General features: G+C 40.6%; 1 protein-coding gene across 7 annotated transcripts in view; it reads right to left on the bottom strand.

The window, feature by feature from the left end:
* The window catches only part of LOC111254102 (uncharacterized), a 93,957-nt gene that overhangs the window by 61,608 nt on the left and 10,318 nt on the right, over nucleotides 1-22,031 (bottom strand). Inside the window, exon 1 of one of the 7 annotated variants that reach the window (XM_086974398.1) lies at nucleotides 16,248-16,504. The exons of the other annotated variants lie outside the window; for them this stretch is intronic. The gene's annotated coding sequence lies outside the window, so the exon portion shown is untranslated. Of the gene's footprint in view, nucleotides 1-16,247; nucleotides 16,505-22,031 lie in introns of those variants that run through there. 7 annotated transcript variants of the gene reach the window in all.

The raw sequence follows: 22,031 nt of genomic DNA, 5'->3' as shown, positions 1-22,031 counted from the left end.
GCTAAAAAATCTATGCGCTAAGAAAAACTGGCGCATTCGATACACTTGAAACCCACTACGAGAAGGTGTCCCCATGGTAACACGTTGGATCGATGTAGTTTTACTAATTGATATTTTACCAAATGTATATGTAGTATTTATTCGGCTGCTCTGTTTGTCACCCCCTGAGAAACGTAATCGGCTCCCAGCTAGTGGAGCATTGTTTGTTCCAGCGAAATTGCTTCGAAGTACACCGAATTTGAATTTGTTCTTCGCAGAGCCTTGAGCATACGATCATCCAAAATACGAACGGGGAACCACGATATATATATATATATATATATATATATATATATATATATACGGAATATGTCAAGTACGCTGTACAACCTATTTATGTATGGTTCATGCATACAGAGCTACATCAGTGTAATGTCGTCATTAAACTATTTTCACTAGTCCCTTAATGGTTGCTATCCTAGCCCATGCTCTTGGATGGCGAAGAGTTTGAGTGTACGTCTAGGGTATTTCGAACATTTTTCATATATTTGCTATGATTTCGCCTGCGATTCCAACACGTGGCGGGAGAGAGGATGATGGAAAGAAAACGTGTTCGGGGGAACTGTTAAAGATATTTGAGGCTTTAATGTAAAGCACATTGGCCATTAAAACAGAATTTGACGTTTTTTTTTCTCCAAAACAAGCTGAGACTTTTTAAAAAGACGTTAACGTTTCCGTATTGGTCACTTGTCCGGTTCCTTAGACGGGCTAAAAGTTGCATGCATATTGTGGCGCGAAGCAAAGAAACACATGTGCTTTAGGGTACAGGATGACTAGAACACCAATGCTAACAACAGATGAGGCTAAGTAAACGTTCGAAGTGAGGCAACGAAATGAGAAAGATAAGGCGATTGTATTCCTACAACAAAGTCGTATCCCAGTACAGCGAGATAACAAAATGCAGCGATTTATAAAAAAGGAGTTATAAAAGAAACTACATTAAAAAAAACTTCAATAGGACTGACAATGAAGTTGGTAGCAGAATCTATAGAGTAAACTAACTACCACATCAAGATCGGGGCCGCGCTTGAATCTACTCTAGCTTAGATAGGAAAAAGTGCCAACATAGCGTCGGGTAGCGCCTGGTGTATATGTGTTGTGAGGGTGCTCTACTAGGAGAATACGGATAAGTGTATAAACCTGGTGAGCATTCGTAATGAAAAACGGTCGAATATTGTTGCTTAAAACAGAGGTAACGTGGTATTGGCCACTCGGTTCCGATATTGCGCATTAATAAAGCCTACCCTCCCTGTTTGCGAGCTATTGCTCATCCGAGGAAAACGAATGGCTTAAGGAGACTGGCATAAGCGAGGTAAATTTGAAAAATATGTATCACCGACGCATAACTGCCGCTCGATTTGGTAACAACGTCTTGAAGCACTTGATAGAAACATCTTGTTAGGATTTAGTAGTCTGTTAGAATTAAGTTGAATTATTGACAACGATGAATAAAGATCTATGGAAGAAGTTCAATGAAGCTCTCGGGATAGTTCACAAGCTGCAAGAGCCGTCTGGAGGGTCCACACGGTATATAATGCTACAAACGTGATTCCAAATATACCTGCATCATTTAAGAGCTGAAACGTTGTTTTGCGTGCTCTGAATCGGTCTCCGGTCAACAGAATATACGCGCTGTCACCGACACATAGGGCTTTTCCACTCGTGAAACGTCTAGAGGAATACTACTACCTGTTACCTAGTATATTCATGGGAATCGATTAGGCAGTAAACGATAATGTGTGTTATTTCGTTTGTATACTTAACGCTGATGTAAATATTCGTAACTGTGTACCTTTAAATTACTTTTGTGTTTATTTGTTATGTTGAAAAGCAATTACTTTCTAAGAGCCGTTCGGCAATGACTCAATCAGTTCTATATGATTTTTAACTTCAACGTTCACTTTACTATCACTGAGAACGGCTTCTCGTTCAGTTTGGAGGAGACACTCATCTGAGGATTAAGCATCCCGCTTCACGCATCATTCCCCGTCACGTAACTCGTTATAGCCTTCTTAATGACGTGCATAGCAAACATGTAAATGTAATAGTTCGCCTTGGGCATATAAACAGGCAAAGACATATATAAAGGTGGCAGTAGGACCGTGCGAAAGCTTTTTTTGGACTTAGAACAAACGCTGATTCGGATTCAATGTTTGCTTATTTTCGTCTATTCTGCTTATTGTGTTACCTCGTTAGATGATTTGCGTACGGTAGCAAAGGCTAATCATAGCTTACCACACATTATTAGAACAGTATAGGCCGTAATGTCTTTTCTATCTACTGCCATTGTTGTTCTTATATAACAAATATGACTTTTGATTTCCTCCTTTTGTATGGTGTTTCATGGCTTTATTAAGTACACTTTGCTTGCTCAGTCTTTCTGAAAACTCGTACGCCATGTCCGCGAAAAAGCAGCTGATCAGTTATTGTCGTACTGATGCAGTAACTAAAATGAAGTAAATCGTCTCGTCAGTGTTGAGGTTATCTAGGACGAAGTGGCGAGTTCCCGCACCCGGTTAACGCTATGTACAAAACTAGCATAAAAATTAAAAGATTATTATGATCATAACATAAACTTGTTGGTCAGGAAACAGTTTTGAGCTCAGTCCTTATTTTAATGTATGTAACATCCTAGTCTGCGCTGCGCTGATAGCGTATCTATCTCCTGTTATTATTATTTAAACTTTGCATATACCTAGTATAAAGATATATTCATAGAGCTCTTAAAATTACCTACCCCTGTTTAGAACGCTCTGCCCGATTTTTTCAAAATTTAAGCTTGTTCAATCGATTCTACCTCTAGTAATTATTTCGGGGCATTCTGACTGATCCTTTTTTCTTGTCCTGTTTTGCCTGCTGATTCATTCTGACATTTGGCTAGGTCATCGGCATTTCATCCTCTATGTACGTTATCAAAGATCTTCGATGCAAGATAACGGGTTCGGATGCGGCAGCCGGAACTACCGGAAACACTTATAACTCGTTTCCAGAGCTTTGCTTATGTTACTGAACATTTTCCCGCTCCCAGTGAAGATTGGCGGTATATCAATATTTCGGATATATGACAGACGATTTGAACTTTCAGATTCGAGCAAAATGGATTGCAACGATCTGGCGCTGCTTCTCTAGCAGAGCTACAGAAAGGACGTCTAGGTCTCTGATTATACACACGGTTTCCCTTACCGCTGTTGCTAGTTAGTAGGCTGAGAACACAGAGACCTTTCTTATGGTGGCAGCGATCAGAGGTTGCTTATATATACAGCGTATACGTTGTGGATTATGCCTTTCACGATGGGACTAGAACGAATGCCTTAGCTCTTGCGTACGCATTCAGTATTAACTCATACAACTAAGTGTCGAATGTAAGCAAAAAGACGGCCTTTCGTGCAGCCAGAGTAATTGGACAAAAAAGTGATCGTTAGACTAGGCGCGCCGATCTGCCAACGGGCTGCTCACTAAGGCCGCAACTTCCGATGCGCCACCGACCTTACGTCTACAGGCCATAATATTACATAATACGTAATCGCAACAGATAAAGTTGTTAGGGCTTGTGAATGGAAGTTCAACTGTTTCGGATTAGCCGTTGCGCCGTATTCTTCAAAGAACTGAGATTGAAGGTGATGCCATTATGGCTGTTATAAAATCGAACTCTAACGGCTAGATAATAAGGGACAATCTAGAGTTGAATCGAAAAGATAAACTACTTCTGAAAATCTTTAGGCAAATGGCAGACTAACGCGAAGTAAAAGACAAGATGTAAAGAAGGCACCAATGACCAGGATCAGCCAAGCAAACGGTTAACGGGTGTATACTATGGGCTCCGAGTTAACTATCGTTGCTTGAAAATATAACGACCATACTCACGCAAGTATTATACAAGTGAATATAAAAGTATATGGTACGCACATAAATATTGTAGTTTGCCTCGTAACAATGGCCTATGTAACAAGCGCGCATGAGGACATCGCATTTGGTGTCATTTGGTGCCCAGGCCAAGCGGCAGTGACTGTTTGATTGCGTCTGTATCTAATCAATAAGCCAGCTTTTGCTTTAGAACTAACTTTCGCACGAGCTTGATGCATGACACATACAAGCATGACTCATTCTGACCCCATGAGACCAAAATATCATTTATCATGACGAGCATGCAAGGTACGGTTAAAAATATACGTTGTCAAAAAAGATTCGAGTACTAATTAGGAGTAAGTGTTTTGAACATTCTGTCCAGATTGATGAAGGACACCGAAATAGTTCTGAATCTGTCGTCGTATTACGGCGTATGCACAGTGTTCCATGTATATGGGCAAGGCATTGATCGTCAACACTTGTATGCCATAGTACTCTAACATGCCTTGCTGGCAATATGACAGATGCAGAACCCTAGTAGCCTTAGTTCTGAGCACGAAATTTAATTTTGCCATCCAGTTGAAGATGTTCGCTATTATAGATTATAGATTTTTATTACGTAATCTCATATTCACAGTACTAATAGCACGCTCTGGGTTGTCAGTGTCCTTTTCCCAGTAAAAAGATAGGCTTGGAACACGCGGTTGGCACTATACTAACCTGGTCGGCAACGATCTAAGGGACAGAGGCCGGCCTTGGTGAATTTTTGGAAACAGGATCATATACATCGCCTATTATCGGCATCGTTCCAAATACTAAAAAGAAAATACTTCAGATAGGAAGGAACAACTTAGCATTTATTAAATGATAGCACGTTTTTATATATGTGTACCTTGCCCGACATACACAAGCTGGATTAGATCGGGAAGCGTCACGAAAAAAACTGAACGTCTGTACACAGAGGAAATCAATCAACGGAAGCATTACGAATTAGAGAGGGAACCGACGATAGAACTAAATCAAGGATTCTGCCTCTCATACACCTCTGTTTCTTGAATCAACTTCCGAGTGGCCAGCAATACCTTGAACGAGCCAAAACAATTTCAGTGCATGGATAATATCTGAATCGACAAATATACGGTTCCGTTAGAGAAGTGATCGCTAACACTCGGTCAATATTTTGGATATTTAAGTCCTGCAGAGATATGACTGTCAATGCTGCTAGAAACAATAGAGGGTAGAACAATTCTGATGAATTTCTGCTACGTTCCGTTCGAAATGAACCATCACCAGCATAACTATACGACAGTACGCGAACCGTATAAGGTTATCTTTAGAGTAAATATCAACGGCTTTAATTGGGAACTATTTGAAAATTCTCTTAATAAGTATTGAAATTTTATCTTGTTTCGAATCGCGAGAACACAAAACACGGAATGCAAACGACACACGATTCGTTATTGCTGAGTTCCTAAAGCGGCTATACAGAACATAAACATAGTGTTTTAAGTAAACAGGACGGCACGACATGATCTAGCCTGCAACGTCGGTTATATTACGGTAGTTGCTGAATGGTCGATAGAGATATCCTTTGCTCTATTTATAACAAGTTTATTGACCACTGCTTGTCCACAGAGAAAAAACAAAAGAAGATGACGAGTCGTGGGGGCAACGGCAATTAGCGTTTAGTGGAGGCGATAAAGCGCGGTACGAAACAGGCACACATGGATCACCGAAGAGAAATGAAGCTGGGTCAGAACTGACGAGGCTCAAACCAGAGGAAATGATATACTTTGCATTCATAGCATTCGTAATTATATGCATTAGTAAAATAAAAAATGTATTTGAAATTGATCTTGACCGTGGCCACTTACTTTTGTCTATTGAGAGGTATCGGCATAGGACGACTTCAGCCTTTGTAGAAAGCCTTATCAAACCAATTTGCTGTCCATGCAAATTCGATGTTTCGTAAAGGAGTGTTGTTCTTTATGATGACGTTAACAACAACAACATATTAGGACGCGGATATAATTAACACTTACTTTTTTTTTTCAAATTTTCTAGCCATCTGCTTAAGAGCTTGCTTCTTGCCAAAGCTACCCAAAACTATATTTGACGTACAGCCAAATAGGTGTGCCCTATTTTATCGAATTTAGACGACACCCCTATCATTTCGAGCGCTGGTACAAACCTATACGAACACAACATAAACACACATTGTGAACGAATTTTGAAAACTCGATGTTTCGCCCCTTTGCCACTTCAACCGGTTCGCAGATATGACTAATCTCAAACTCCTCAATCCCGGCAAATAGCACATTTCCTGCATCGTAATATTCATAGACTCAATCCTTTTACTTTTCTTTGCAACAAACAATCATCTCAACAGAGAAACCGCGACAAAATCATGATTGAAATTCTGGAAATGTTTAAAGGTTTTCGTCTACGGAAAGATTAATCCAAGGTGTGCTGGCTTAGGAAGTTATATTTATTGAAATTATAGGACAGTTTTTCGTTATATCAGATAGTTTAATAAAGAACAAAATCAATTATGACAATAATCTCTTGTAAACTGAAATATGTTTTGCTCAAAAATATTTCTCTAAGCAGAGGTATGACTCCTAATCCCCCGTGGTAGGAGTTCCACGTCCGGCATTGCCGTTAGACATTTCATTAGACGGGTGACTCCCAGCGCGAAACAAACTGTGTCTATTGCCTGATTAAAACCTAGATCACAACGTATCCGTAGGATTAGCAGGCGAACACGTCACCCACTAATCTGTCGGGAACCTCACGGGAATCATTCTATTCATTCTAATTGTCTGCCTCTACTACCAGTAATTCTACCATTGCTTCAACTCGCGTTGACATGGCCGGGTGTCGCAAAGACTACCGGAACAGCCGGTAGACGCCAAGGGCAATAGCCTACCAGCACTCAGGGCAAATCGGCCCCGGCCCTTCTCTATACGTGCCCCCGCGATTGCTCTTTTGTTCGTTCCTCGTTCATCGTTGAGCACTCATTGTGGCCAACTCATGCTGCCCGAAGTTCGTATCCCACAAGCTTCTAAACTTATCCGCGGATGTGTCAAGTAGGCCACACCTTGTAGGAGTGCTATATGCTATCATGGAGAGATGATGGCTCAGCTGTGGTTAGCACTAGTAACAGTAACGTGAAGTGCGGAAAATGGATTATCTGCACTGCTCTGGAGTGGACGGGCTGGGAGCAAATAAAGCTTTACGATTACCTATCTTCAGCACCACAGCGAACAAGGAAACGGGTTCATCAGCGAGTGCCACAACTCCAGTGAGTACCAAACTCTATGAGCTCGCAGAAGTGTAGAGAGTTACTCACATTTGTTCTCATCATCGTGATATGATTGGACCTGTTCTAGTCATTATTTGAAAGTTACTTAAGCAGGGAAACATTAATGCCAACGACTTTATAGCTATCGGAACTGTAAATGTACGTAGAGCCAAACTGCTAGTGCATTTTGACAACTACTCATGTTTGCAAATAGAATTGTGTCTTATCGCGCCTTCTTGTGGCGATAAGTGAACTATAATGAATCAGATAAAAAGTGCCCACATCACTGAATTTCGCTTGGTTTCCGAATCGGCCTGGCTGAACGTCGGAATACGTTATTGTTTATTCGCTTTGGTGAACGGCGCGAAAGGGCAGGAAAGTGGGAGAAGAAATATGGGGTTGCCTGTAGAAGGGATTGCCTGGAACAAAAAGCTACGCCACTTGCCAGGAATATAAAAAGTGAAAAGTTAAGGAAAGAGGAAGGAAAAGGAAAGAAAGAAGTTTTCAACGAAAAAGATCTCTGCGTTAACGAAGGATATATGCTGAATTGACTGACGACACTGAAGACACCTGCAGCGTTAATTCAGAGAAACACTGGCGACCGACTCCGACAAGTCCAATTTGAACAAGCCATCGTACACGTAAACCTGAAACTTGTTATGGCTGTTCGATTTCCGTGCTTAATCTACAGGGTACAAGTTCGAGCCCCGGTGTTTTGCCCCCCGATTTGGATATACAGGATTTAGGACTAGTTAGAAGAGCTTGTGCCGGAGGCATTATAAATCTTCGAAATGAGCGTTAGTTTACCAAAAATGCTGCTTCGTAATACAATACTGTACCATTGAACTTTTTTTGCTTATAATATCGGCATAGTATACTCGATTCTTATAGGTCTGATTTAACTTCCGAGAATTAGTTGATGCAATGTTCCCCATGGGCACACCTTATTATTAAACTGTTTGAAGGGAAATTTTTTCTTCGAAAATATGTATGTAGTGCAACGGTCAGCGGAATTAAGGTGGAAATAATTCAAATAAAGCTTTTTAGTCTGTACTGGCAGTGTATCTAATAGGAGTACTATATGAAATATCGTTTCGTCCGCTACAGATCTACAGTGCCGTAAAAGTTTTTAGTGCCATGTATGTCTCATAGTTTTTCGTCTCTGGAAATTGACATTGATGATAGCATTGAGATCATTTAACCCTCACAGAAAAAGTGTGCCTGGACCGCCTGTCGCAGAGGTAGACCGTACGATTGGAACAAGAAATCGTTCCATGGCTGTCAGTCTTTGTACGAAATTTCGGACGACCAATAGCAAAACCTAGTACAATTCGAAACGTCGGCACTAGGAAGACGACGTGCCCCGACCACTAGCAGACTTAGCCATATTTGAAATTATTTGTAGTACAGTGGATACTCACACATAAATAAATGGCCGCAACAAATCATGTATGACCCACCTATCATTTAACAAATACCGAGGTTTAGCTGGCGTTAGTTCGTAGTTAAACCAGTAGCAAAGCCGCTTTTCATTGGCAAGCAGTTGAAATATCATAATAAAGGCAAAAGTTCGATATGAACACGAGCGTTTACATGGGGTATGCGTGATCGCAAAGAGGCGGCAAACTTTGTACAAGGCTGCAAAAGCTGCCTACGTGACGGATATCAATCTCTAAAGTCAGACAATAGTGACCTCAAAAGAAGTATTCGAACTTCACTGTCCATGAATATATATACGTTGTGCATCAAGTTATTATTAGCCAAATGATTCTCATATTGGGTATGACAACTAAGAAAAACAAATCAACCCTTCAACCAACTCGGTCGCAGGCAATACGTCAAAAGCTATACTTAATCGTACATTTAAATCAGAGCTGTTCCAAGACAAGATTGCGAGATAAGTTGAAATGCAACAAATAGGCTTAGTTAATTAGTTCTTATTTTGCTTTTTCCCATCCTAAAACGCTGATTCGAATGGCTAACACCCAGTACAAAATAAATAAAGCAACAGCGGCTATACCTTATACACCTTTATCGAGACCTTATACTGATAGCAATTACTTTAAAACTGATCCTTTCCTTAAAGTGTACCTCAGAGGCTAAAGTTCCGCATGTTTATCACTCAGTGCACGCATTAGGCAATCGTTTGATAACACGTCTAGTTATAAGGCCACTGCACGAATTTTTCGATATTATGCGCTGAAGGTGGTTAGGCGCTTTTATGAAATACTCATAAGAGGTTCGCCGCCGATTTTTTTGGCCTAACTATACGTACCGTCAGTTCTATGGACGTTTTCAATGTATCAAGGTGCCCCATCAACTACAGAAACCAATCATATAAACGTGTCACAAGCCTTCCTCGGAGAATTAGTGGTGTGAGCGCCAGAAAAAAGTCAACATGTTTGTTATTCTTGTAATGGCGTGTTACGGCAAAAAAAAGCGACCTAACCTGAAAACTACGGTATTTCATAGCAAATAACGTTTTGTTTTACACACTAAAAGCAGTCGTTTGAATCTTACAGAACCATAAGCCAAATATGTTTGTAAATAAAATCTTACCAGCCTGTGCTGTGTCTCGGTGACTACCTTTCCAGAAGCTTCTTCGAGCCCTAAAATGCTTTTAGCATCTATCCGGCGCAAAATATTATTTTAAGGATAAAGTGCGTACCTCAGTGGCTAGCCATTTGTCTTATGGGATGATAAGAAGAACAAAACGGAGTCTGCAGCATTAGTCAAAAGCAAAACAGCCTATCAGGCAATAAGGCCGCTGTACCTTTAACGTGCAGGGAGCCTCTTAAACTGATTACTTTCACACGAGTGGCGTTTTGTCGACCGGTTTCAGCTTAGCGTCATCCGTACGTGCATGAAAAAACTCAAATAAAAATGCGCCTACAAGTAGCCCGAATAGATACCTATATTGACCCCGTACGAAAGAGCCCGATATGGATAACTAAAAGGTCGTATCGAAACGAGAACCACCAGAGAAAATCGTTCGTCGGCAAACGTCGCGCCGGCTGTTAATTAGATTTGTCTTCATTATTTCAGTATAAATGTATCAATCATAAAACAACTACGAACTCTATTCGAGGCAATCCACTTTGAGACAAAACTAAGGGCGATTAAGAAGCTGTTTAATACTTAACTCAGCTTTAATATTGCCAATATGAATATGAACTATGGAACTGTAAAGCGTCTCCGCTTGCCAACACCTAAAAAATAAAAGACACTGACGAAATACAAGTGGTTACAATGTTATCTACTGATATATTGACACGATCGAATTTACAGAACTTAATTTTTATACGTTTCATTTTGGTAAGTTATACTATAAGTAAGTTGGTAAGTTATAATATAAATCTAAGATAAGGCTGCACATAGCACGGATACGACCGCTGTTTCAACTGATACTCTCGGTTGTATCACTCAAGAACATTGAAGCATTCAAGTATCGGCTCGCTCTTCAGTGCCGACGTCATTGCTTACCATGTTCTATGTTTTGTCCTTTGTGCTACGTCTAAACAGTTGCTACAACTGGCAATGGAAACATTCAAGCGAATGGTATGAGCTACGTTCTATTTAGAGAGGACCTCTTACGCTATACGCAATAAAGGAATGGCAAAAACGTGTAATTCAGACAGCTCAGTTATGTCCACAGATGTGTTCTACGTATAGATAGATCCATTCCAATGTAATGGTCTCATATAGCCTCCGAAACGTGCGACTCGACTGAAACAAGGAAAACTGGCAATAAGTAACTATTAACAGACTTTATGTTCGCACATATTCCAACGGATATTCGTTTCGAGTGAGGTGCGGATTTTCGTGTCTCTGCTATGCGGACTCTGCAATTGTTCTCGCTCGAAGCTGGCCTAACAGCGATGCTCGACGAGTACGACAAACTGTGCGTAAGGCCATTTTTATATTTAGCAGCCACTCACCAGCGATAGTCTTGATCTGATACTCCACACCGGTGTTGTATTGTTTCGGAAGTTTCTTGACCTCTATGAGAAGCCCACAAGAAGCACCCGTGACACCGTTTCTATCATCATACCCATCTTTCAAGTGTGAATTCTAATCGGAACGAAGTGGCAGCTCGCACTCTCGGTTCCATACGTACGACGGTTGCTCTCTCAGCTTTTTCGCACAGACAAAACAAAGTCATATGTTCACTGTTTATGATGTGACTAAACGACAAGGGTCGAAAAATGAAAATGAGAAATAGCATGAGGTAAAGTACCGAGGCGTACCTGCACGTAAATACACGCCACACTAGAAGAACAGGAGAAGCCCAGCCCGCACTGAAGTCGAGGCCGCTATTGTGCCGACCACTGTGCCCAACAGTCGAAAAAAATCGTATTCAGCTTAGTAACGTTGCCGATCGCTCTCGCTAAAAGCAGGGCTTTCTTCTGCTTAATATAACGGCACGATAAATCATTACGTTCTGTATAATTAACTACTGGGTTAAATCTAATCGGAAGTTCATGACGAAGAATTCGGAGCGTTAAGTTTGTGATGCACCGAACTAATGGAGGGATGCGATCGAAGCTTCGTTGTGCACTCTAAAAGACTGTGGTTTCTGCCGGTTATCATGACTGCGTAAGTGAGCTGTGTGTACTGTTCTCCTGTAAGAGAACTTGTAGGCACTTTTATTAAAAGAACGTGATGAATGACGAGATGCCATAAGGCCGAGCTACTGAAGGTGCTTCGCTCAATAAAGGCGGACTAGGTAGGCCGTATTCCTCAGATCAGTCTTCACTACAGGGTGCTCGTATGATAGGTTCGGGACTTCTGTTCCACGCATATATATTTTACCATGTCTGGTTGCTATCGAACTGTGAACAACTGCAGCACTCCTTAAAATACTAGGATACTGGTTGGACAGTTTAATACCGCATTAGCAATTTGGTCAAGACAGAACTCTTTATTAACTGGTTCTCGTTTTACCGTAAAATACGTGGTGCAATCATTTAAGCCATAGGCAGTAAAATATAAATTTAAGGAACACAACTTTTTATTGAATTATTATTTTTTAGCTAATGTGATATAGATGTAACTAATCTTTGTTTCTTCCATTCTATGTATTTCTATATATATTTGAACCGTTTTAATTCGGTGGCTACCAGGAGCTATCCCTCCAGCGAACCCGTTTATGATGCATTACATATCCTGTTCGAAGCCGCTTTGGGTTGGCTTCAAATACACAGGGGGTTTTAACTGAGTTTCGAGAAATGTTGTTCGTCCACAAAATTTTTAGTCAGGACCGATATTCTACACAAAAAGGACTTGGTCATTTTTCGACGCAGTTTAATTGAAGTAAATATTTATTGTCAAGATATTATAAAACATTGTCGATTACGCGTGCGAGTAATAAGGGCCCTAAAGAGATTAAAAGCTTCATTCGCAAACTATCTCTAGACACTTCTTAGAGGTTTTAAACTGTAGCATCGGCAAATTGACTCTAGCCACAGTTAATTTAGACCCGAAGTAGGAGCACTACCTACTGACAGGCACAGTTTACACCACAGAGATCGCTAAGTAGCGCATGAGCGGGCCAGTGTTATTGTGTCTTGGAAGTTTGTCCTTAGTCTACATACTGCTGATAGCCCAACAATATTTCTCTCATTTACGTTACTACCCGCAAGCCCTACGAATCATAAGAAGTCTAAATGGAATGATAAAGTACTCATGAATAGCGTAGGTCTTCACGTAGTTCTCGTGTAGTTGCTGCCAACTCTATGGAAACATAAGTCAAACAACAAGCTCTCACGGAAGACAAAATGTAGCGGGTCATTATACTGCGTTCATAAAGTTAATAGGTCTTTTTATCGTCCTGCTCAATGTACGGCTCGAGCCAGACATTACGAGTAAAACAACTCGAAGTAGGATTCTAAATGACCTAGAACCGCAGTCCTTGAGCTAGTGAAGCATCATCAATGGGTCACCAGCCTTATATCACAGCGCAGTAATTGGCAGAGTTGAGACGGAAAGCTTAAACAAAGAAAGCAATTAAGGATTTCATCCAGTGGTGAAGTACGATTAATGTAAAATAGGCTGCTGTTAGTACTATATGAGTTGACCTCGGACATTTCATTCAGGCTAAGTGTAGATTTATATTTGCGTGAGCTAATTTGCAGAAACGAAACTATGCCTATATATTTCAGCGTTTCCGCTGGTTGATATAATTGCACGGATGGTTTCATCGGTAAATTAAAGAAAAAAGATAAACTTTATCCACCCTAATTTGCGTCTTGAATTGAGGCACTAATGTTACCTACATTCAGCAACGCTAAAAATGTCCTATTAACACTGCCGCATAGGCTGTTCCGTGTCACGCTCTGATCGAGATAACTAGGATCACTATCTACAGTTGCTCAAACGGTATTGCAACATACAATTAGCAATAATATATATGACGTGATACATTCGAATTTAAATCCCCTTCATACACATGTATGTATTTTTTTTCGGGAAATTTAAGCTATATATACGAACAATGCGTTAAAGCTATAATTCGAAGGTGATCTCAAAGATTATGAGCTCAGTTCAAGCTATAGGGTACGACAGTTCCCTATATATTCGATAACCAGACTTCTCTCTAAAAAAGTACTTCTCTTTAATGATGCTCAAATAAGCATTAATTATTACTCTATGGACAGCTAGTCGTAAGTGAGGCTCAATTTTCAACTTTAGGCGCTGCCGAGTCGACTGCTTCCAGGGGCAAATTGCAAAACTATATGCCATCACGACCAAGCTTCTCTAGGACGATTTTCCTGAGGTTACAGTTTCCTAAACTTTTCTTCCATTCGGTAATTCGGTAGGGACACGCACTGCCGTTTGCACGATCTCAGGAACATTTAAAGTTGACACAAAGGAAAATTCGAAGTGTGAGTAATGTTTGAATCGCAGAGTTTCCTATAGCTTAATGTGTACGTTTATTTTCTGCTGAACTTTTACTCATCAAGCACAAATCAAATATCTCAAAGCCTATTTCAAATTAACTATAGACGTCTGAAATGTCAAGCGTCAAGCTATACGTGCATCGTGATACTAAATGGCTGCAGGCTCCTAATAGGAAAGTACACCTTACTGGTCAGCTAACCACTAATTGAGATGGATTACGGTCGCATCGGAGATAGCCAGACAGTCTTGTTCGGACATACGTTTACCAATACTACCTATTAGCATAGAAATTTGAATAAATTTTTCGATTTATTCATTCGATTCTATAACCTTTTTTCGGCTCTGTGTACCTGATAGGCCTATCCGGTATCTACAGCAGCTTGAGAAGCTGTTCAGCTTCTCTGTGTACGTGTTTATCCTTCTGAAAGGCGCATAAACATCTAATGTTCAGGTAGTCGGAGTGGGCGAGAAGCCACATCTTCGAATGGCGTGCATTTGTCCATTTTGCATTCTGTCTCGTTTCTTTTAAAATTTTTAACACTAATATACGAATAAGTCTCTCGCTTGCTCTTTCTCTCCCCTCTCGTTCCCTTCACAAGTATCCTGACTTGACAGGTTTTTCTAACACTTATAGCAGAAAAGTGTTTGTTGTGTTTTGTGAAAAAGCCTCAAGCTTATAATAACTTTTACAGTTGTAAATGATAACGATTAGCAATTGATCTAATAGAAATAAGTAATTGTTTATTATAGGTAGCGTTATTTCGAAGGACTCTGAGTAAAACGTGCTCAATACGCTCTTGAAGAAGAGTTTCCGTGCTCTTAATTCTACTGGAGACGTTAAAATAGATAAAGTGTATGGGTAGAATCTCAAGTCAGTGAATAGATAAGCCGTTCCTTATACAATTTTTGTTGAGCTACATACTTTCAGTTATTGGAATCGTAATAGGATTCAGTTGCTAACTGTATAAAACTTTAAAATCATGGTTGCTTTATATTTATTGCAAACTGTTACTACTATATATCTGCTAGCTGACTAAAACATAGTAAAATTTCTTTCCTTTTAGCCGCACACCTAATAGCTAGGCAGAGTTCTTAGAGTTACCCTTCTGCATATCTTGCTTTATGAAAGTTTGTTTAGAAGTTACGATAAGCCTAGTTAAGTAAGCTGTTGATGAACGTTATCGTAGAGAAATACTAACACATTGTGCAAGGCCAGCTCGTAGCATCGCTTGCGGACGTTGATTCAATAGACGTCTAAAGTAAAATTCAAAAAGTTGCATTCAGCGCAGAATATCTTGCGCAGGTGTTTCGATTGCTACACGTATATACGGGTTGCTAGACGCTCGTGCTCGTATTAAAGGAGGGCGGCCAACCGAAGAAGCAATCCCTCACAAAATTGTTATATACCAATAGAAAAACCACTGGTCCTAAACTAACAGCAATGTCGTTTCCTTATTTCGGAACATACGATTAGCCTGAACAAGGCCAGCTGCGCGATAAGCCTATGATAAAACAACGAACGTTGGAAAAAGGACTACATACAATGACAATTTTAACAGCTCACCAAGCATTTGTGCAAACACAAAATGCTATTGCAAAAGCTACTTGAATTATACTAGAAATGCTTTCTACGTCCAACGCTCATATTTACGCTCCCTTGCGATAATACTCTCAAGTGGGGTTTTTCTCCTACAGCTAGAAAAAATGCTTGCAATAAGAAATATACAAGCTAGGAATAGAACCGTGTGAACGCGTCGTGCCTTAATTCAGTGGAAAAAATAATTGCAACAGGCGGGTCTCGACGTAAGTGAGCATCTTCCTCTCACAGCTTTTATTAGACCATCTTGTCTACCTTATCGATAGAATCAATCGACAGAAATACATACAAGAGATCAATGAACGCACGACACAGTTTTGCTGCAACGTTCATCCAAAAAAAGAACACGTCCATTGCTGATCCTCACAAAACAGACACACAAATGCCTGCAAATAGTGCCTCCGTCAGGCGACCCTTAAATACAGCCACGCGACGTCGACTACAACGACAGAAAGGTAAGCTGCACAGGCTTAATATCGAGTGGTCCACCTATCAACCGATGATCTTACTTAGCATTGGTCGCGAAGTTAGGTAAACTGGCATTTTCTAGATGATACTTACCTTTTATCTAGTAGGAACCGTGAACCTCTTCTAGACAGGGAAAATGCTTGTTGACAGTGTTCAAGATCCGTAAGAAATGTTCTAGATTCCAGTGGTTCTCGTCTTTATCATATATATCACCATTCGAATTGCCGGGATATAGCATCCTTCTGAAAATGATTTACATGCTCTTATGCTGCTGATGTTTCCCACTTGCATTTGCCATTTTACGCTAACCTAAAACAAGCAAGGCTTATTGCAACTTGAGAATACACGCCGTTCACTCTGAAATCCGTCCTCTGTCGGCCAATTGCGTCGACTACGTACATCTACACAGCACAACTATCATCACTGTCAATATTCGTTTACTGCAATGGAAGTAAATCCGAAAGCGATTGTCGGTCAAAATTGGTATGAAAATGATCTTTGGTACCTTCTCGCTTTCTACAAATGGCTTCAGCTCTGTGGCGCTGTCGCCTACTAAGAATGGAGCAATTTACCAATGTTGCGAACACGATAGTTAGATACTGATCCGCCGCCATACAACTTTCACGACCATAATGTAATCTAAAGCGTTGCCCTTCCACAAACAACAGCGTCGTGCAAAACGAGGACTAGAGAAAGATTCTATTCAAATTGGAATAAACGAGTTGTCTTGCAGATTGCGCCAACTGGCAGGAGTGACGCTAGTGGAGACGGCGGCGAGCGCAATGCAACGCCGGAGTAAACACCTACCTTGCGATCGTCGGCGAACGCGAAGAAACTTCTGTGAAGAAAAAGCAGAGAAAGGGAGAGAAAGAGAGAGAGAGAGAGAGTGGAAGACGCGTGTGTGTGTGTGTGAGAGAGGAAAAGAGGAAGGTAATGAAGGGGTAGTGTTAACGGCCAAGTAGGTCCGGACGTTCCGCCGACTGCGTCGTATCGAGGTTGAGAGACTTGTCACCTGCGAGAATCCCTTTTCCCCTCTAGCCAATGCAGACATTGTAGAAATTGCCCTTTTACTTTTTGAACGCCTGTCGTCATTTCCTGACAATCCCTTCGTTTTTATTGTTGTTATACTTTTCGGCGGATGGTATCAAGCTACTGTCAAGTTACTGAGGTTCATTCTGCTGATGCTCGGGCTCTGACACCGTTCGTACTGGCGCCTTAATAGCCATCGCTGGACGCAAGCGAACAATCAACGGCAAATCTCAGGTTGCCAAGGGAGCGGAAAAAGTGAAGTGCAAGCGTCTGAGAAAGCGTCGAGTGATCGGAGCGAATGTGTCACTACAATATGTATGCTATATGTAGATCCAATGCATGTATAGCATGCCGCCAGCAATTAGCTTTATCTTGCGCTTGAACAGCGTAGGCCATGTCCCTTGTTTTGAGTTATTGCAGCAGAGAGATGGTGCTTGCTGTTCTGTCAGAACTCAATTTCTATACATAAAAGTTGGGATTGAAATGAGACATTTTTCCGATTGGATTTATTGTGGAAAAACTAGAGCTGAGCTTTTGTTTCTTCGCTCAGATGCGTTTATTTTCTCGTGTTCATGGTTGGCAATATATTCGTGAAACACAGATGAAGCTGCCGATGCCTACATAAGCCAGCAAACCACTGACGGAATCTTTTGCTAAACAAGAACGTAGCTTTGTGAAATCTATGATTCGATTTCATCATTTTCGATATATATCTTAACCATATATATATATATATATATATATATATATATCTATATGGTTAAGATAAGTACACATTGTCCCGGCGCAAACGATAGACACACAATGGTTCTGTTGCATAGATTACATGTTGTGCACTAAGAGACATATTTTTTTAGCCTTTATCAACAATAAAGCAGCAATAAGCCTTGTCAAATATATGAATTTGAAAATATATGGTTAACTAATGAACTAGTTCGAGAAACGAAAATTCCACGAAGAAATCCTCGGGCTCAATGCCGGGCCACATAAACGACTCGGTTAATATCATTTTATTATCACGTGCCGCTTCGTGTCAGGATGATAGTGCCGGCTACACCGACACTGACGTACGTTATCGTTTGTGGGGACCACGATGCTGCCAGTCGGGAAGTAACGTCAACCCTTCGCGACCCGAATTGTATTGCTAACCCGTGCCCATGTGGCGGATGCTGGCACTAGCGTCATTGTCAAGGGAGGTTTGCCCCTCTGAAGAAAGCACACAGCTTACACGGTATAAACACTTAAAAAGCCATTCTCTCAGAAAACGATTGGCCACTGTTATCTGCATTGTAATGATAATGCCCGTATTTGTGTAAGGGCAGAATTCTTTTTCTCTAATGATATTACGCGAAGCTAATCTGAATTGCCCCGCTAGCTGTTGTTGCTACTTATAACTGATGTATTGAATCAACAGCTGTTACGACTGATTGCGGCTGCAATAAACTAGAAGGAGCACAATTTATTGATATTTTTTTCGCGATTTTTTACTTTAGCTTCTAATATTTTGTCTAGTTATAATTTTAGCCTCGGAGCCGTGATCGTGACAAAGTAGCATTTACTTCGACTCCCGTTGAAGAACCATAGTGCTATTAACGTGAGCGCCATATGGCGTGTCCTCAAACATGGTCCATCAATCGAAAAATATGTTTCCAAATGACCTAAATATCTCCGACGAAATCCACCAGAAAAGAAAACATGCGTCTGTGGCCTTTGCTGTTACTTGTAAGTGGCCTACGTACGCGAAGTAAGCAGCAACCCTCTTTGTTGAGCAAGATTAACCTTTAAATTTATGTGGTTAGGACTGAAATTACAAAGTTCACGAAGGCAGGAGAGCTTCTATACACTGACTTACTTCCAGGCGATAGCTGGAAAATGGTGAACATCTTTACGTACCTAGACTTTGCCCTAATAACATTAGAGAGTTTCCTCTTGATACACATACACGAAAACAAGGACCAAAAAAGGGAAGGGCCATAGAGACGATGGTTGCAAGAGTCACAGTCGGCAAACGTCAAAAGTTGCCAGTAAACACAGCTGTCAGTGTATTTAACCTTAGGGAACTTAACGACCCTTGAGGGGGTTGAGCCGACGTTCCTAAGCTGGCACTTGGTCTCCATGATAGAACACGAAGCTGTTATAATTACATCTTTTTGCCGATATTTTATCACTCGTTTAGGATGCACAAAGCTGTTTAGTTTCCCCAAATGGAACATATCAGGCCTATATCGAAGGAAAGCGAGAAAAGAGAATAGCTGATTTCTAGTTCTTCACGGCGCCAATATAATTATCGATGATGGGTGAAAGCATACGAATACAAGCCATAGGTTTCATCATCTGGCAACTACGCGTTGGCTCAGTTGGCTTAGGCGTATTAGACATTTCAATAATCTATTTTCACACGTCGACGTTTTTTTCATTCAGGTCGTTTCTAATATATTGTAAAAATAGTGCTGCATAGTCGTATCTTTTTGAAAAATACCGCTAAGACGTTTTAATGTACTATGCTAATCGGTCTTACTGTTACCAGTGTTTCATCATATTAATACCATATGACGTTTGGAAGGATGCCTAACAGAGGGATGGGTTTTTTATTCGATAATCCCGGGTCGACTTTGTTCGATCGTTCGCTGGTAACGTAACAAAAAGATGACCTGATTGAAATTGATAAACTTTTCCATAAGAGCACCTCTAAAAAGTTGATGCTTTAGATAACTGGTATCTAGCCAAGTGCGCTAGTCAACCCCAACAACGGTGAGTACGGTTTTTCCTTTTCTGCTATGACGATGAGCCGTTAGGTGCCAATATGATCCCAACAGCAAAAATAAAAAACCAGTAATAAGAAATCACCAGTTTTCCTCTCAACGACAATTAAAGTTAAGACACGTTTCAATAAACGTTCTACGTACGATCGACGTGTGAGCTATTATTGCGGTTGATCCGATGAAAGCCCTTAATTGGAGAAACCTGAAACAGCTGATTCGGACCTACAAGACTAACCGCATACGAACAAGCGAGCGAGCAATAACGGGAAACCCACTGATAATTCAGTTCCGCTTTATCTCTAGGTTATAGTCTCTGAGAACAAACTACGAAATACAAACACGAAGTAAAAAGCAGTTATCTAAATGTGCTACTAATAAACTGACAGTTATCATTAGTTACTAAATATACGATAAACGAAATTGACTACAAATATAAACTTCATCAATACGTGTTTTCTTGAGCTACAACATTGACCTTGTAATCCTTTCTTCATAAAAAAAAAATGAGCGTTCGCATTTTCCATTTGGTGCTCCACAACGACTCTATAACGATAATGACTGATTCTGTGGTTCTACGGTACGAGGTTTCGCAGTTTGTTTCATTGATCGGCGCCTCAATCGAAGATCTCTATTAAAAAGACCTTAGGCTACGATTAACAACAAACGCAGTACAGCCGCACTAGTCGCGTCAGACCCTGCAAATGATGGTGCTGCCCCTTAGCACGACAAGCACACGCTGTACTTTACCTGTTTCCATTTGGCTAATCATGCTCATTAAATCAAACTAACTACCATGCTATGTTTATGGAAGTTATATTATTCGAATTTTATGCTCACTGCGGCAAGCACTACTCTTATTCCGGTATCTCGTCTGTGACGTATACCCTTAGCGCGTATCATACACACGACGGGTCGTGGCGTCACGCATTGAAAACACGTACGGGCCAAAAACACAGCAGTGATCTGGTTTGTTTCTCGCTAACTGTTTCTGCGAAAAACTGCTTTCAAAGCAAATCTGATCGCTTGACAAGTCCGCACGATAGCTGACAAGCGTCGCATGGCTCGTTCTATATATATTTCACGCATAAATTGCACGAATTTATCCAATATAATAGGGACATAAGATTTAGTATGCGCGGATCAATAGCGAACAAATCTGTCTTTTGTGTAAGTGGTTCTTTATGTATACAAATTTTAGCACAGCTGCGTTGGCGAAAACAGCCCAGTAGCTAGACAGTTTTTTGCAAGGCTCCAGTAAACTGTGAATATCGGAGGACCCATTTTGTGATTTACTCATCTTGGTTAAGAAAGGTAAAATGGATTCCAGCTGTCCGTTGTATCACTTATTTTCTGGTAGAAAGTAACGTGACGTTTAGTTTTAAATTGCAGCCTACGTGCAGGACTTGTCACGCAACTCCGTTTTATAGTTTTGTAGTCAGGAGACTATCCTTAGGATTTATGAAGAATAGGCCACAAGAAACGTGCTATTATAACAGAGTAGACACTTAGTTTTCAGCTGATCATCAGAGGAGTGATTCAAACTTAATAGGTGAATGAAGAGAAACTTTAAAAAGTCCTCACTGAGCAGGTCCGCGCCTATTAAGCCACGGCTTCCTTATGCTTAAAGCGTCTTTCTTAAGGGAACATTTTTACCTAGCGATGAATATATACATGTATGTATACAGGGTGTTTTAAAAATGTACACATAGTCTAAATGATTTTAAAATTAGTTTTCGTTTACATATAATTAATGTTGCAAAAAAGTATGATGCGTTCAAAATAATTACACTACTAGTAATAGTGGGCTATTAATTCACAAACTCAATTGCGGGCTTTACACCTTCCACTCTCGTCAGTTTCCTGGTGTAGGCTTTATTCTGAGGTATCCCTACCAGAATAAGCTCATTGGGGTAAGTCTATAACGCAGGTAGGGTATTCTGTGAGATTTCTGATCAATCAAAGCCCACCGATCGATCTGGAAAATTGTCATCAAGATATGGCCCGTCCTACGTAAAATTCTCTGTGTTTATCAAGGATCTTCGGCATGCGTGACGAAACAGATTTTCCAGTATAATTAGCACTAATC

This window comes from Varroa destructor, unplaced genomic scaffold, assembly GCF_002443255.2.
Source record: "Varroa destructor unplaced genomic scaffold, Vdes_3.0 BEIS01000007.1, whole genome shotgun sequence".
NCBI classification, from domain to species: domain Eukaryota; kingdom Metazoa; phylum Arthropoda; class Arachnida; order Mesostigmata; family Varroidae; genus Varroa; species Varroa destructor.
This window is presented reverse-complemented; position numbering and strand designations above follow the sequence as displayed.